This window comes from Balaenoptera physalus, assembly GCF_965194825.1.
Source record: "Balaenoptera physalus genome assembly, chromosome: 5".
Lineage (NCBI taxonomy): Eukaryota > Metazoa > Chordata > Mammalia > Artiodactyla > Balaenopteridae > Balaenoptera > Balaenoptera physalus.
Window position 1 is genome coordinate 146,335,509 of NC_138884.1, and position 13,881 is coordinate 146,349,389.

Genomic DNA, 13,881 nt, shown 5'->3' on the forward strand with positions numbered 1-13,881 from the left:
TAGGTGCTCTCTTTAGCCAGCCTTCAATGCTATTGTCCCAAACTCGCAGGGTTGGAGAGGTCCTTGGAGCTCAGCCTGTCTAGACCGTAGTAAGTGCTTCAATATCTCTTGCAAGATCTCAGCTAAGTGATCAGGCCACACACACATACTCCATTTACAAGTTTCTCACCACTCCTGAGAAGGTCAGTCCCATCTTGGGACACCCATGGCTGTTTAAAGTGGACAGAGCACCAGAAGGGAGAGTCGGTTTCCAATGCTGGGTCCAGTCACCTGGACAAGTCACTTCAGCCCTCTGAGCCTCAGCGTCCTCACCTGTTAAATGGGGACTCGTGGGGCGGTGGATGAGGTTGAAAGGAAATAGTATAGGTGAGAGTTCTTTGCACAGAGTATGTACGTAGTAGGTGCTCAGTAAAAGCATCCATTGCTCACAGTCCAAATATGTACAACCTTCCTGCAGGCAATTCCAGGTACAGGAAGAGTTCTGAATGCTCATTCCCTGCACCAGGTATGTTTCTTTAAAAATTATTTATTTATTTATTTGGCTGCGTCAGCTCTTAGCTGTGGCACGTGGGATCTTCGTTGCAGAACGTGGGCTTCTCTCTAGTTGTGGCTTTCGGGCTCCAGAGCGTGTGGGCTTAGTTACACTGTGGCATGTGGGATCTTAGTTCCCTGACCAGGGATTGAACCCACGTCCCCTGCATTGGAAGGTGGATTCTTAACCACTGCGCCACCGGGGAAGTCCCCCAGGTATGTATTATTAACCCTCTCTCACAGATAAGGAAACTGAGGCTCGGTGGTCACCCAAAGTCAGACAGCTTTGGCCACAGTCTGGCTCTTGGCACTATACAAACTTGCCACTTCCCATGAGTCTGAGATATGGTTAGAAGTCAAGGGCAGAGGGTCACCAAGAGGAACTTCCTTTTTCTCACTCCTTCGCAGGCGCACACATGGCACTGACAACTTTGCAAGGGAGGAAGCAGGAGCCCTAAGAAAGGACGTAACTTGCCCAGGATCACCAGCAAGTGAGAGCCAAAGCCTGGCTCCTTCTTCCGGCACACGGCTCCTGAATGGTGGCCTTGCCTTGGGGACATTTTTGAACTGAGATTTGATCTGGCGCCCGGGAGACCTGAGACTCCCCGCCCCATGCAAACACCTCCAGAACATGAAGCGTATCATAAGTGCTCAATCCAAATGTGTTGAATAGGTAAATGAATTATTCCATAGCACTCACCATAGATTCACGGCTCCCACCTACACTATGAATAAATTCCAAACTCCTTGCCATAGCCTACAAGGCCAGGCTTGATCTGCACTCTGTTCACACACACACACACACACACACACACACACACACACATCCCACCTCTCCAATGTCACCTGGAATCCTCCAGCCATGCCAAACTGCTTTCATTTTCTCAGTGCACTATGACCTCCCCTGCCTCAGGACCTTTGTATGTGCTATTCCTCTGCCTGGAATACTCCCTTCAACCCTTCAACCTACCTTCCGGTACTGATCACAAAGACCTGGGTCCTTTTCATTTTCCAAACCTCAAGCTGAATATCACTTCCTCAGAGAAGCCTCTTGCTGATAAACGTCTAAGTAGATAATTAAGTAGATTCCCCCTGTTTGTTTCTTCTTAGAGCATTTAACAGGTTAGTAATGACATATTTCTATTTTTTTTATAGTTGGTTTCCATACTTAGATTGTAAGTTCCACGGAGCCATGTTCGCTTTACTTACCAATGTGTACCAGGAGTCTAGCACAGTGTCTGCCAAATTTGTTGAATCAATGGACAGAAAGATGGTAGGGAAGAAAACAGATTTGGAATTGACAGGGACCTGGCTGTTTCCCAGTCCTGAATCTGTGAACCAGCTGAACTGTAAACTTGTGAAAATTACTTCAATTCCCTGAGCCTCAGTTTCCCCCTCTGTAAAACAAAGATAATAATAGTCCCTCCCTTCTTGTGAGAATTAAATGAGATAGTGTGTGTAATACACAAGACCAAGAACATAGAAGGTGTTATGGGTTGAACTGTGTTCCCCGCAAAAGATATGTTGAAATCCTAATCCCCAGTACCTCAGTGACCTTATTTGGAAATAGTCTTTGCAGATGTAATTAGTAAAGATGAGGTCATATTGAGTAGGGTGGGCCCCTGCTCCAATATGATTGGCATCCTCATAAGAAGCGAGAGAGACAGAGGAAAGATGGCCATGTGACAACCAAAGCAGAGATTGGAGTAATGCATCTACAAGCCATGGAATGCCAAGGATGGCTGGAAAACAACAGAAGCTAGGGACTTCCCTGGTGGCGCAGTGGTTAAGAATCCACCTGCCAATGCAGGGCACAAGGGTTTGAGCCCTGGTCTGGGAAGATCCCACATGCTGCGGAGCAACTAAGCCTGTGTGCCACAACTACTGATCCTGTGCTCTAGAGCCCACGAGCCACAACTACTGAGCCTGCATGCCACAACTACTGAAGCCCGCACGCCTAAGATAAGCCACCGCAATGAGAAGCCGGTGCACTGCAACGAAGAGTAGACCCCACTCACTGCAACTAGAGAAAGCCTGCGTGCAGCAGTGAAGACCCAACGCAGCCAAAACAAAACAAAACAAAACAAAAACCAGAATCTAGAAGAGACAAGAAAGAATTCTTCCCTAGAGCCTTCAGAGGGACATAGCCCTGCTGACGCCTTGATTTCAGACTTCCAGCTTCTATTGCTATGAGACAACAAATTTCTGTTGCACTTTTTACAGCAGCGCTAGGAAATGGATACAGTAGGCACTGAACAAATGTCAGGTCAGTGTGCCTTCCTTCATTTTTGCTCTATCACGTTCTGTTATGTACACGTAGTCCCTGGGAGACGGTGCAGTCCTCAAAGTGTCCACATCTGATCCACATAGCACGGCCCTGGTCTGAGAGTGCAGGAGGTGGGAGTCAAGCACATCAGTGCCCTCGTAAGGGCCCTGTGCCCTTAGCGCTTGGAAGACAAGGGCCGATTTCCTGTCGTCCTTGCCTGGCTGGGAACTGCCCCACACCGTGCACTGACAAGAATGGTGTGAGAACTGGTCTGGCCCAAGACGTGGAGGTAAATGGAGAGGATCTCGGTCTGCCCAGGCTTCCCAGTGGTGGGACCTGCTTTCCTGAAAGGCATTCCTTCTTATGCCTTCCCGGCCCCTCCTCCTATGGCAGCAGGGGAGCCCCTTCTGATGGAGGAGAGGGGATGACTACCTTCCAGCTCACCTGCTCTGGGCTTTTAGATATCACCTGGATGGAGCATCCTCTCCTATAGAAGGCCTGCTGTCCGACAAGCTGCCGGTAGGCTATGCTCACAGTTTAATACCTTGATTAAAAATCACCTCCAAGCCCTTTGCATGTCAGTCGCCCAGATGCAGGGTCCTCTTGGGCGTAGAAGGGCAAACCAGTGCAGAGGAAGCCTCTGTTACTAATAATAACAAACCATCAGTGCTGAGGCCAGGAGGTCGGGAGGTGTGGTCAATGTCTAGCCTTCAGGCTCCAGCAGAGGGACGTCAGCCTTGCTTCCCACCCAGACTCACAAGGGGGAGGCGGTTTCCCCAATCGCAGGAAGGGGCTTCATATCCTGGGCAATCAAGAGACTGGTGTTTGCTCCTGGAGGGTGCTCTGGTTGTTTCTATTTTCGAGGTTTGGAAGCCAGCTCAGAGAGAGGAAGTAACTTGCTCAAGGTTGCACAGCTGCCGAGCGGCAGCATTGGACTCCCACACTGGTCGGCCGGACCTCAGAGCCCGAATGCAAGGTCATTTCTGGAGCAAATTTCATAGGGCAGAGCATGAGGGCTTTAGCTCAGCGGCTGGGGAGAGGGCACTGATTATTTGGGGAAGGCAATGAGTTAGCTGTGGACATGCTGCAGTGCAGGTCCCCACCAGCAAGGTGACAAGTGCAGGAGGCAAGTCTGGGGCCTCAGAGAAAGGTCAGGGTGAGGAGAGAGATATACGTGTCCCTCATCTCCATGTTAGTTCAAGCTGTGGAGCAGATGAAACTTCCCCAGGAGGCTGCTGAGTGATGGGGTGAAGCGGTGGAGTGAAGGGGGACAGAGGAAGAAGGGACCGGAGCTGGGGCCGGCGTTTACGGAGTGTTTCCTGTGCACCGGGCACTATTCTGACCCTCTACATGGATTCACGTATCCCCCTCACAACAACCCTCTCAGGTGGATACTATTATTATTTTTTTAAATTAATTAATTAATTAATTAATTTTTATTTATTTATTTTGGCTGCACCGGGTCTTAGTTGCAGCGTGCATGCGGGATCTAGTTCCCTGACCAGGGATCTAACCCAGGCCACCTGCATTGGGAGCTTGGAGTCTTATCCACTGGAACACCAGGGAAGTCCCAGGTGGATACTATTATTATTACAGCATTTTGCAGATGAGGAAACTGAGAGGCTAAATAGCTTACCCACGTCAGCAAGCTAATAAGTGGTGGAGCTCTGCTTCAACCCAGTGGGCTTAACCACCGTACTTACCCGACCTCTAGATTGGCCCGTCGCTGGCGCCACTGTTGAGTTCTCCGTGGATTGGGGTGAAGGGGTAGGAATGAGGAAAAAGCCAGCAGCCATCGGAACAAATTTGGAAGAATAATGGCAAGACCGCGCCTCTGATTTTGTTTGGCCTTGAACACAGCTAACAGCCAAGCAGGGCAGGCCTATTACCCCTCCGGTCTTCTCATGGAAATGGAAGCCCTGTGAAGGTCAGTGGGCTCCTCAAGGTCATACTGTGAGGCTGTGTCAGAGGCTTGACCTCAACTCTCCAGATGCTGGAAGGGTATCTGGCACCCCCAAGAGGAATGCAGCGCCGCTGAGAGGAGGGGCGGTCGGTCAGGAGGGGCTGTAGGTCCAGCTGGCCGCCTTGAGTGACAACGTCCAAGCTGAGGTGAACGTTAGAATCCTAAAGGAGGGGATGGGTCCCAAGGGGAGTCAATGGGGAGCTTCTCTGGTCGGGGGATCATTCACTGAAAAGCTGGCTTGGGATGGACTCTCAGGGCACCGCGGGGCACAGGGCTACAGTCAAATCCCGGTGCTTGCCACACAGCAGCAGCACGGCCTGGGCAGCCCACCTAACCCCTCCAGAGCCCTCGGCGTCTCTAACTGCCCATAGGGGTAACCTCCCCACTGCTGGCTGATGTGCGGGATCAGTATGGCGTGAGTAAAGCAGCGGGCACACAGCTGGGGGCTCAGTAAATGGGCTGCTATTGTCAGTGTTGGACACAACTGAGGTTTGTACACATCCTTTGATTTTTAAGATCAGGCTTTATTTTCTAGAGCAACTTAAGCTTCATAGCAAAATGGAGCAGAAAGGACAGAAATTTCCCATATGCCTCCTACCCCTCCCTCCCTAGCCTCCCACTTGTATTAAAGTGTAGCTTCATTGAAATTTTGTTTCCAACGTTCACAGGAAAAAGAAAAAAAACAAAAAGGAGACTTTTGAAACCTTCCTGCCTAAGTCCCTTGCTGTGTAGAAGGGGAAACTGAGGCCCAGAGAGGGAGATTACATACCCAAGGTCACAGAGCCAAGGAGGCCTGACCCCTGCTTTCTATCAGTCAGTGTGGGTTGCACAGCATCACCAAGCATCCTGGACTCAGCCTCGTCCTGCTGTTCACCACGCGTACATGGGGTTACAAAACTACTGCCCCAGCTGGCATCCACCGAAATCCTTGCTGGAATCCAGAACATCAAAGTCAGAGGGCACTGGAAGTTGTCACATTCCCCCTCTCATTGCCTTGTCCTCGTGCAGGGGTTAAAGAGCCGAGACAGGTGGTTCTCAGACTGGAGAAATGAACAATCACAGACATACACAGAGGCCAAGATGGTTTCTCTTTACAAAATCCTGAAGTGGGGCTCCAGAGCGCAGGCTCAGTAGTTGTGGTGCACGGGCTTAGGTGCTCCGCGGCATGTGGGATCTTCCCGGACCAGGGCTCCAACCCATGTCCCCTGCATTGGCAGGCGGATTCTCAACCACTGCGCCACCAGGGAAGTCTGAACCCACACTCTTTAGTGTACCACCCTGCCTTTGACATTCCTTAAAGTTTTGGAAGCTCGTGGCTCTCTCTGGAGCCCGTGAGCCGCAACTACTGAGCCCGCATGCCACAACTACTGAAGCCCGTGCACCTAGAGCCCGTGCTCCGCAACAAGAGAAGCCACCTCAGTGAGAAGCCCACGCACCACAACGAAGAGTAGCCCCTGCTCGCCGCAACTAGAGAAAGCCCGCGCGCAGCAATGAAGACCCAATGCAGCCAAAAATAAAGTATAAATAAATTAATTAATTAAAGAAAAAGAGTGTGGGTTCATGCTTGAGAACCCAGTTCCCGATGGCTCCCATGAACACAGGGTTGTTTTCTCACGTGTATCTACTTGGACTACATTACAGATGACCTTTCAGTCATTCATCTACAAACTCGCAGGCCCTGTGGTGGGTCGGTGAACACCATGGACAAGATGACTGCTCTCCTGGGATTCAGGTCCCCGGTGCAAGGGAGGCTGAGCTTAAAGAGTAAACAAACATACAACCAAGATAATTTCAGATACTGGTAAGAGCTATGGATAAAAACCAAAACTAAACGGGATGGGGGCATCATGACTGGGAAGGCTGGCTACTTTAAAGTGGGGACCACGGAAGGTGTCTCTTAGCAGGTGACGTTGTAGCTGAGCCTTGAACAAGGAGGAGCCAGCTATGCAAACATCTGGGGAGAGAAGGTTCTGTGAAGAGAAATCAGCAAGTGCAAAAGCCCTGAGGCTGGAGTCAGCCAAGCCTTCTAGGACTTTCATCAAAACAAATAATCTGGGACTTTCCTGGTGTCGCAGTGGTTAAGAATCCACCTGCCAATGCAGGGGACACGGGTTCGAGCCCTGGTCCAGGAAGATCCCACATGCCGCGGAGCAACTAAGCCTGTGCGCCACAACTGCTGAGCCTGCGCTCTAGAGCCCGTGAGCCACGACTACTGAGCCCGTGCGCCGCAACTACTGAAGCCCGCGTGCCTAGAGCCCGTGCTCTGCAACAAGAGAAGCCATCGCAATAAGAAACCCGCGCACCGCAGCCAGCGAAGAGTAGCCTCCGCTCAACGCAATTAGAGAAAGCCCACACGCAGCAACAAAGACCCAACGCAGCCATAAATAAATAAATAAATAAATAAATAAATAAATAAATAAATGGGAAAAAAACAAAAAAACAAATAATCTGAAGGCAAGGGGGCTGGATTTTTTGTTTGTTTGCTTTTGTTTTGTTTTGGCCGCACCACAGGGATTGAACTTGGGCCCTCAGCAGTGAGAGCACAGAGTCCTAACCATTGGAGCGCCAGGGAATTCCCAAGGGGGCTGTTTTGTTAAGGAAACAAAGTAAACAAGATATTTTCATTTTCTAACCTGTAATCTTCCCCCACCACCTCAAAATCATACTAATACTAGTTAATTCCTACTCAGTTTAAATACCTCTTCCTCCGAGAAGCCTTCTGGTCCCACTAGTTCGTGGTTTATAAAAACTGGTCTGTGGCAAAATGAGAAAAATGTCAGAAAACCCGTGTGTGTGTGTGTGTGTGTGTGTGTGTGTGTGTGTGTGGCTAAAAAGTTGCCAACCGTGTTACCTTTCTTTTTTTTTTTTTTTTTTTTTAAATATTTATTTATTTATTTATTTTTGGCTGCATTGGGTCTTCGCTGCTGCGCACGGGCTTTCTCTAGTTGCGGCGAGCGGGGGCTACTCTTTGTTGTGGTGTGCAGGCTTCTCATTGCGGTGGCTTCTCTTGCTGCGGAGCACGGGCTCTAGGCGCGCAGGCTTCAGTAGTTGTGGCGCGCGGACTCTAGAGCCCAGGCTCAGTAGTTGTGGCGCACGGGCTTAGTTGCTCCGCGGCATGTGGGATCTTCCCGGACCAGGGCTCAAACCTGTGTCCCCTGCATTGGCAGGCAGATTCTTAACCACTGTGCCACCAGGGAAGTCCCCCGTGTTACCTTTCTCTGAGAATATCTGAGATATATTGTTACTACAATCATCCCTCCGTTCAGCCGGGATTGGTTTCAGGACCCTTTCGCTACCAAAATTGGAGGATACTCAAGTCCCTTACATAAAATGGCACAGTATTTGCACATAACCTATGCACATTCCCCTCCTTCATACTTTAAATCATCTCTAGATTATTTATAACACCTAATGCAATGTAAATAGTTATAAATACAATGTAAATGTTATGTAAATAGTTGTGGCGAAGTCAAAATTTGCTTTTTGGAACTTCCCGGAATTTTTTTCTCAAGTATTTTTGATCCATGGTTGTTTGAGTCCACGGATGCAGACCCATGGGTACAGAGGGCTGACTGTATTTTTATTTTTTACTGTTAATAAGTCCTTTTCACTAAATGATGAGTGTAGATGATGACAAAGTTAACGCGGCAAAAATTAAAAGCTGACCACTCTTTGCAAATCCCCTATATGGGGGGGGGGGTGGAATTTCGCTGGTTGGTCTGTGAATCCCAGGTCTGAGGGCACCTGGGAACTACACTCCGAAGCTCCATTACTTGCCCCTTCTTTGCACCCAGGTCACTCTGGATTTCCCATACCCTTTCATCCTCTCCCTCTTTTCAGAGTTTGATCTCCAAGAGGGCAGGGCCACCCCTGCCTGGCGTCCAGCAAGGCCCAGAACAGGTGCTCAGAAGACATTGATTGAATGCACTGTGATTCACGATGAGACACATTCAGCTGAGATGAACCTCACAGAGTAAAATTGGGAGCAAACTGATGAAGGCAGAGAGCTGTGTAAAGAAGACCCCAGACCTCATAGCCAGGAGCCTGGGTTCAAATCCTGCAAGGGGCAGTGTGGTCTGGGGAAGTCAGAAGACCTCACCTCTTCCGGAGCAGGAAAGCTTAGGTGAAATTATTTACTTTCTCTGAGCCTCGGGTTTCTCTCCTGTGAGATGGGGGTGATAATGCCTTGACCCTGGATTCTTCTTAAGAACAAAACACAGGTGTACAGAAAAGCACTTTGTAGATAGTGTGCAAACAGTTCGTGGTCCATCCCTCCAGCACCCACCCAGGCCGTAGTATCCAGTTTGCCCCTTCCCAGCCTGTACGTCAGCTTCTCCTGCGCCAGGGAGCTGGTGCGGGAACCTTGCTTCGCAAGTTCTGAAAGGAAAGCTCAGTGCCTGGCACGTAGTAGGTACTCAACAAATAAATCAATGAAGAATGACCCCCAGGCAGGTCACGCTCCCTCTTAAGTAAATAGGCAATCTCCAAGGCTCCTTTCTCTCTGGTGCCTGTGATACTTATCTGCTTTTTTAAGGACAGACCTACGAATCACATTTAGGAAAAGTGGGTGGGTGTGAAGAGACTTTGATTAAAAGGTTAGTGCACATTTTTGGTTCCCACTTCCGAATCTTCCAGAATTTATTTTTGCCTACTTAATAAAAAGAGCCATGTCACATTTCTTTAGCTTGTCTTCTGGGTTAAAAAAAAATTTTTTTTTAAGCCTGTATTTTAAACCGCCCACTCCAGCCATCCCAGGACGCGGCGAGGAGGGGGCCGCAGACAGGTGGAGCGTGTGCCGGGAAGGCGGGGACCGAGGCGGCCCGGAGGCGGGTAGGGGCGGCGGTGGAGTTCAGGAGCCCCACTCGCCCCTCCGCAGGGGGCGTCTCCGCTCCTACGCCCCGCACACACGGTGGGCTCCCGCCTCTAGTCCTCCAACCTCCCGGCGACTCCCAGAACCCACCGACAGCGGCAGGCCACCTCCAGGCTACAGGCCCCTCCGCTCGCCCGCCCGCGCCGAGAAGCCCAGCGCCGGCCGGAGGGGCGGGGCCGGGGCGGGGCGGTGGTGCTGATGTAATCCCGGCTCCTGGGCGGAAGGATATGGAGCGCGCCCGGTTGGCTGGGCGCTGAGGCCAGTTGCCGGGTAACGGAGCGGAGCGGCCGCGGTGCGCCGCCTCCTGCCCTCCGCCGAGTGGCGCCGGAGCCGCCGCCGCTTTACGTAAGGCGCAGGCCAGGGCTGCCCGGCACTCGGCAGCCGCTCGGAGCCCTCGGAGCGAGGAGGCGCCCCCGCCAGCCGCCGCGACGCCCGGCCGCTCGGCAGGTACCGCGGGTGGGCTGGGTGGGCTGGGCGGGCTGAGCGGGCCGCGGCCCCTCGGGCGGCTGGGGCGGGCCGCCACCGCGGCCGAGGGTCTCCAGGACCGGGCTGAGGGAGGCCGGGCCGCCCCGCCGGGCCGCGGGCTCCGCGAGGACCCTGGCCGGGCCCCGGGCGTGCGGTGGGCTGCCGGCCCGGGGACCCCGGGCCTGGGGAGCCGGGAGCCGGGCGCCGGCGCACGGGGCGGACGATGAGTCCGCACAATGGGCGGGTGTCGCCGCGCTGGGAGCGGTTCTCTGGGGGGAGGCGCGGCGAGGCGGGGAGCGAACGTGCGGCCGGGGTGCGGCGCCCAGAGTGCGGCGGCCGCGGGACACCCGGAGCGGCCGGCCGGCCGGCGGGTGGGCGCTCGCGGCGCTGCCCTCGCCCAGCTGCGTTCCTCCGCCCCCTCCCCTCCTGCATTGTCCTTTAGGGGCCCGGGAAGGGAAGCCGCCGGCGGGGGAGGGGCGGGGGAGGGGCGGGGCGGGGCGGCGCGGACGGACGGGCGCGCGGGCCTGTGGCGCTGCGCGCGCGGGGCGGGCCCTGCCGGCGGGGCGGGCCCTGAGGCGCAAGGTTCGGCGAAGGTTACGGCCGCGCGCGGGAGGGACGGGCCCGCAAAGTCACCCGCGGCCGCAGCGCGGGAGGGCCTCAGCCGGCTCGGGCCGGCTCCAAGCACACGCGTCCCCGGCAGCCCCTCGGAGCTCTCCGCCCCTCCGCGTCCGAGGAACTGCTGGTCGCGAGGGAAATGCCTGCAGCCCCAGGATTTAGCGGGCGGTGCGCAGTTGAACGGGCCTGCCCAGCTGCTGGTGGCGGACCCCCCCAAATCCTGGCAGAAGCGGTTTTGATTTCACTTTCGCCACCTTTCACTTTTTGCCCTCCATAGACAAGCAATGGAGACCTCACCTAGTACAAAGTGCAGGAGATTAAGCGGGTAGGGGGACATGTGGTTCTTTGGAATGGTTTAACTAAATGTGGTTTCTGCTAATAAATATCTGGGTTGGATTCTTGGATATCTAGGTCGGCTACTTCGGCCAGGTTCCTAAGATTGAGCTTTACATGTCTGGGTCTTTGCTTGTTTAAAAAAAAACAGTGGTAAGAGATTGGTGAAGAGGTCGGGGCAAGCAGTTTTGATAATAGGTGATGCCGTGGATAAAACTAACTATACAATCAAATCCCTAATCCGTAAGGTAGGTTTCTCCTGTGCAGTAAGACCGGGGCCAGAGCACCTTGACCATTTCATAGACTTCGAATCCGACGTGGCGGTGGTCGGGGGAGTGGGGGGGGGGGGGGAATCTGTCACTTTGCAGCCTGAAGGTCAAATATTCTCTCATCGGTTATTTCGGATTGATCCACTCATAAATGGTTCCCAGGATCTTTATGACATTTCTTTGTGACAAAAATTATTTCTGAAATCGTGCCTTTGCATACCTGTAGGTAAGCGTCTTGCAATGTTCTATATTCAGTTGCTGTACTTGATAAATAATGAATTTTTAATAATTCAAAAAATATTTACTGCTTCAGTTTGGGCACACATATTACGGTTTTTACATAAGCCTGTGTCATCAATGAAATGCCAGTTTGGCCACTGAAACATTGAAGGAAGGAGAGAATATGACTCTTAAATATTTAATTTTGTAGAAAGTAGAATTAGAGGTACAAATGTTTTGTTTTTAAAGAAAAGTACCAGTCTTTACCATGGCATCAATATAAGGCAAATCTGTAACTGTTTTAAGGGTCATTAGCTTATTTGTTACATGTTGCAAACATTTAAGAAAATTAAATGGATTTTTAGCACTTCTTTAATGATACCATAGATCACTCTGTGCTTTATTTTATAGTAGCACTTTTCAAAAGCAGTAGGGTTGTTTTTATTTTGCATTGTGTGGAAAGTACTGAGCCTGGGTGGTTCTCCCTGTTTCAGCAGCGTTTGACTTGGAGCAGTTCATGGCCTCTGGGCCAGTTTTCTCGTCTCTAAAATGGGAAGAGTGATGGTAACTGTCTCGTGGGATGGTTGGAATGATCAAGTGAGGGGAGATGTGAAATTGTTACGCCAACCTTCAGTCCCTTTGAAAATATTAGGTAGTGCTAGTGTGTCAAAGCTTCAGATTCCTCTCTTGGCTTAAAGCTTTTTTAGGCTCCTCCCCATCCCTTCCTATCTGCACTTTGCCTGGCTGTCAGGTCATCTTTCCTAAATCCAGATTGGATCCTGTCAGTCTCTGGCTCAGAAGGCTTCTAAGGACTGACCGACCGCCTGTTGTTTGGAGGCCAGAATCCAGACTCAGCAGCATCACATTCAAGGCCCCTCACAGTCTGGCCCTGGTCATCTCTGAACTGTACCTGTCTTCTTGGTTCCCTTTCCACACTGTCCCGCCAAATGAGACTACTCTTGGTTCTCTGAACAGGCCAGGCTGCTTCCTCCCTTCTTCCCCTTATATCTTCTTCTCTGGCTGGAACACCCCATCTCACTTCCACCCACTCCACTTTTTAAAAGTCCACATCTGATTTTATGTCCTCTCTGGAGCCCTTTGGAAATCCTGTCAAAGTGAATTATTCATTTCTGCAGTCATAATCTTCTATTTTTACTTTCGTTATTGCCTATATCACGTGTTGTGTATGTAATACTCTGGCTGTGGTGACCATGTGATTATTTTATCCCCAACACCTTGCTCAAGGATTTAACCATGAAAATGTTCAGATGTTTGCTAAATAAAGTCAAAGTCTGTAAGCCACCTTATGGAGGACATTATTATTATTATAAACGGTTTTAATAACAGTACCAACCACAGCACTGGGAATGAGGTTTTATTATATTGAAGATGGGTAATACTTAGCATATTTCTTTTCAATTATTTTTAATCTCTCACAAAATACCAAGTGGTATTTTTACACAAAATACAAACAACCACCTCTCCCACGTGTGTGGAAACTTTCAGGGTCCATGAACCAGCAATGCTGACTGAAGTCACTGCACCCAGTCTCTTGGGAGAGGGGATCAGAGCATACGTTTTAAAATATTCCTTACCTTTAAAATGTAATTGCACTCTCAGCAGATTACACGCTTTTTGTTTGAAACTTTTTTGGAGATTTATTATACTCAAAAAGTAAACTGCTTTTGAGGGCGCTTATTTTAAGTGCATTAGACCTGGATTCGAGAGACTCAGGTTTGTGTGTTGGCTCATCTCCTCACCCCTGGGTCACCATGGGCAAGTCGGTGAAATCTCTCTGGAACTTCAGATTCTTTATTTTGTGAAATGAGAACAGTCTTGTCTGTACTATTTTTGCTTTGCGGTGTCACTTAGAGTGGCTATTCTGTGTGTACTGCATGCCCTTGTTCAGATAAAGGTAATAAGATGATACTACTTCACAGCACATTCGTCTTCCTTGTCACTCAGGCTGGAAACTTTTTGAGGCTTCCTTTTCTTGACCAGATTTTTACCAGGTCTGCCTCCATGTGTCTTTTCAGTCAACCTTTTTGTTTTTCTCCACAGTTCCCCTGCCCCTGTCCTCCCTGGCTCTTGTCGGTTCTTATGGGGGTTGTTCCTGTAGGCCTGCTGACTGGCCTCCCTGTATCTAGTCTCTCTAGTCCTCCTGTGTTCTGTTCCCAGAATTATTCAATATGTAAATCAAATCGTATCATGCCCTGCCCCCCAGGTATGTACCAGCGGTTCTTGACATTTCCCCCTATTCCGTCACGCCTGGGGTTATGACCTAGTGCTGTCCGTAGGCTTACTCCTACAAAGATTCTCACCTCGGCGGCATCACCCCCTGGCCGGTTGA

General features: G+C 50.9%; 1 protein-coding gene across 8 annotated transcripts in view; it reads left to right on the plus strand.

The window, feature by feature from the left end:
• Positions 1-9,931: 9,931 nt before the first annotated feature.
• Positions 9,932-13,881, plus strand: part of KIAA0232 — a 100,942-nt gene continuing 96,992 nt past the window's right edge. For 7 of the 8 annotated variants that reach the window (XM_082462097.1, XM_082462092.1, XM_082462093.1 and 4 more), the window contains exon 1: positions 9,933-10,077. The gene's annotated coding sequence lies outside the window, so the exon portion shown is untranslated. Of the gene's footprint in view, positions 10,078-13,881 lie in introns of all 8 variants that reach the window. The other variant, XM_082462098.1, reaches the window with a different exon arrangement.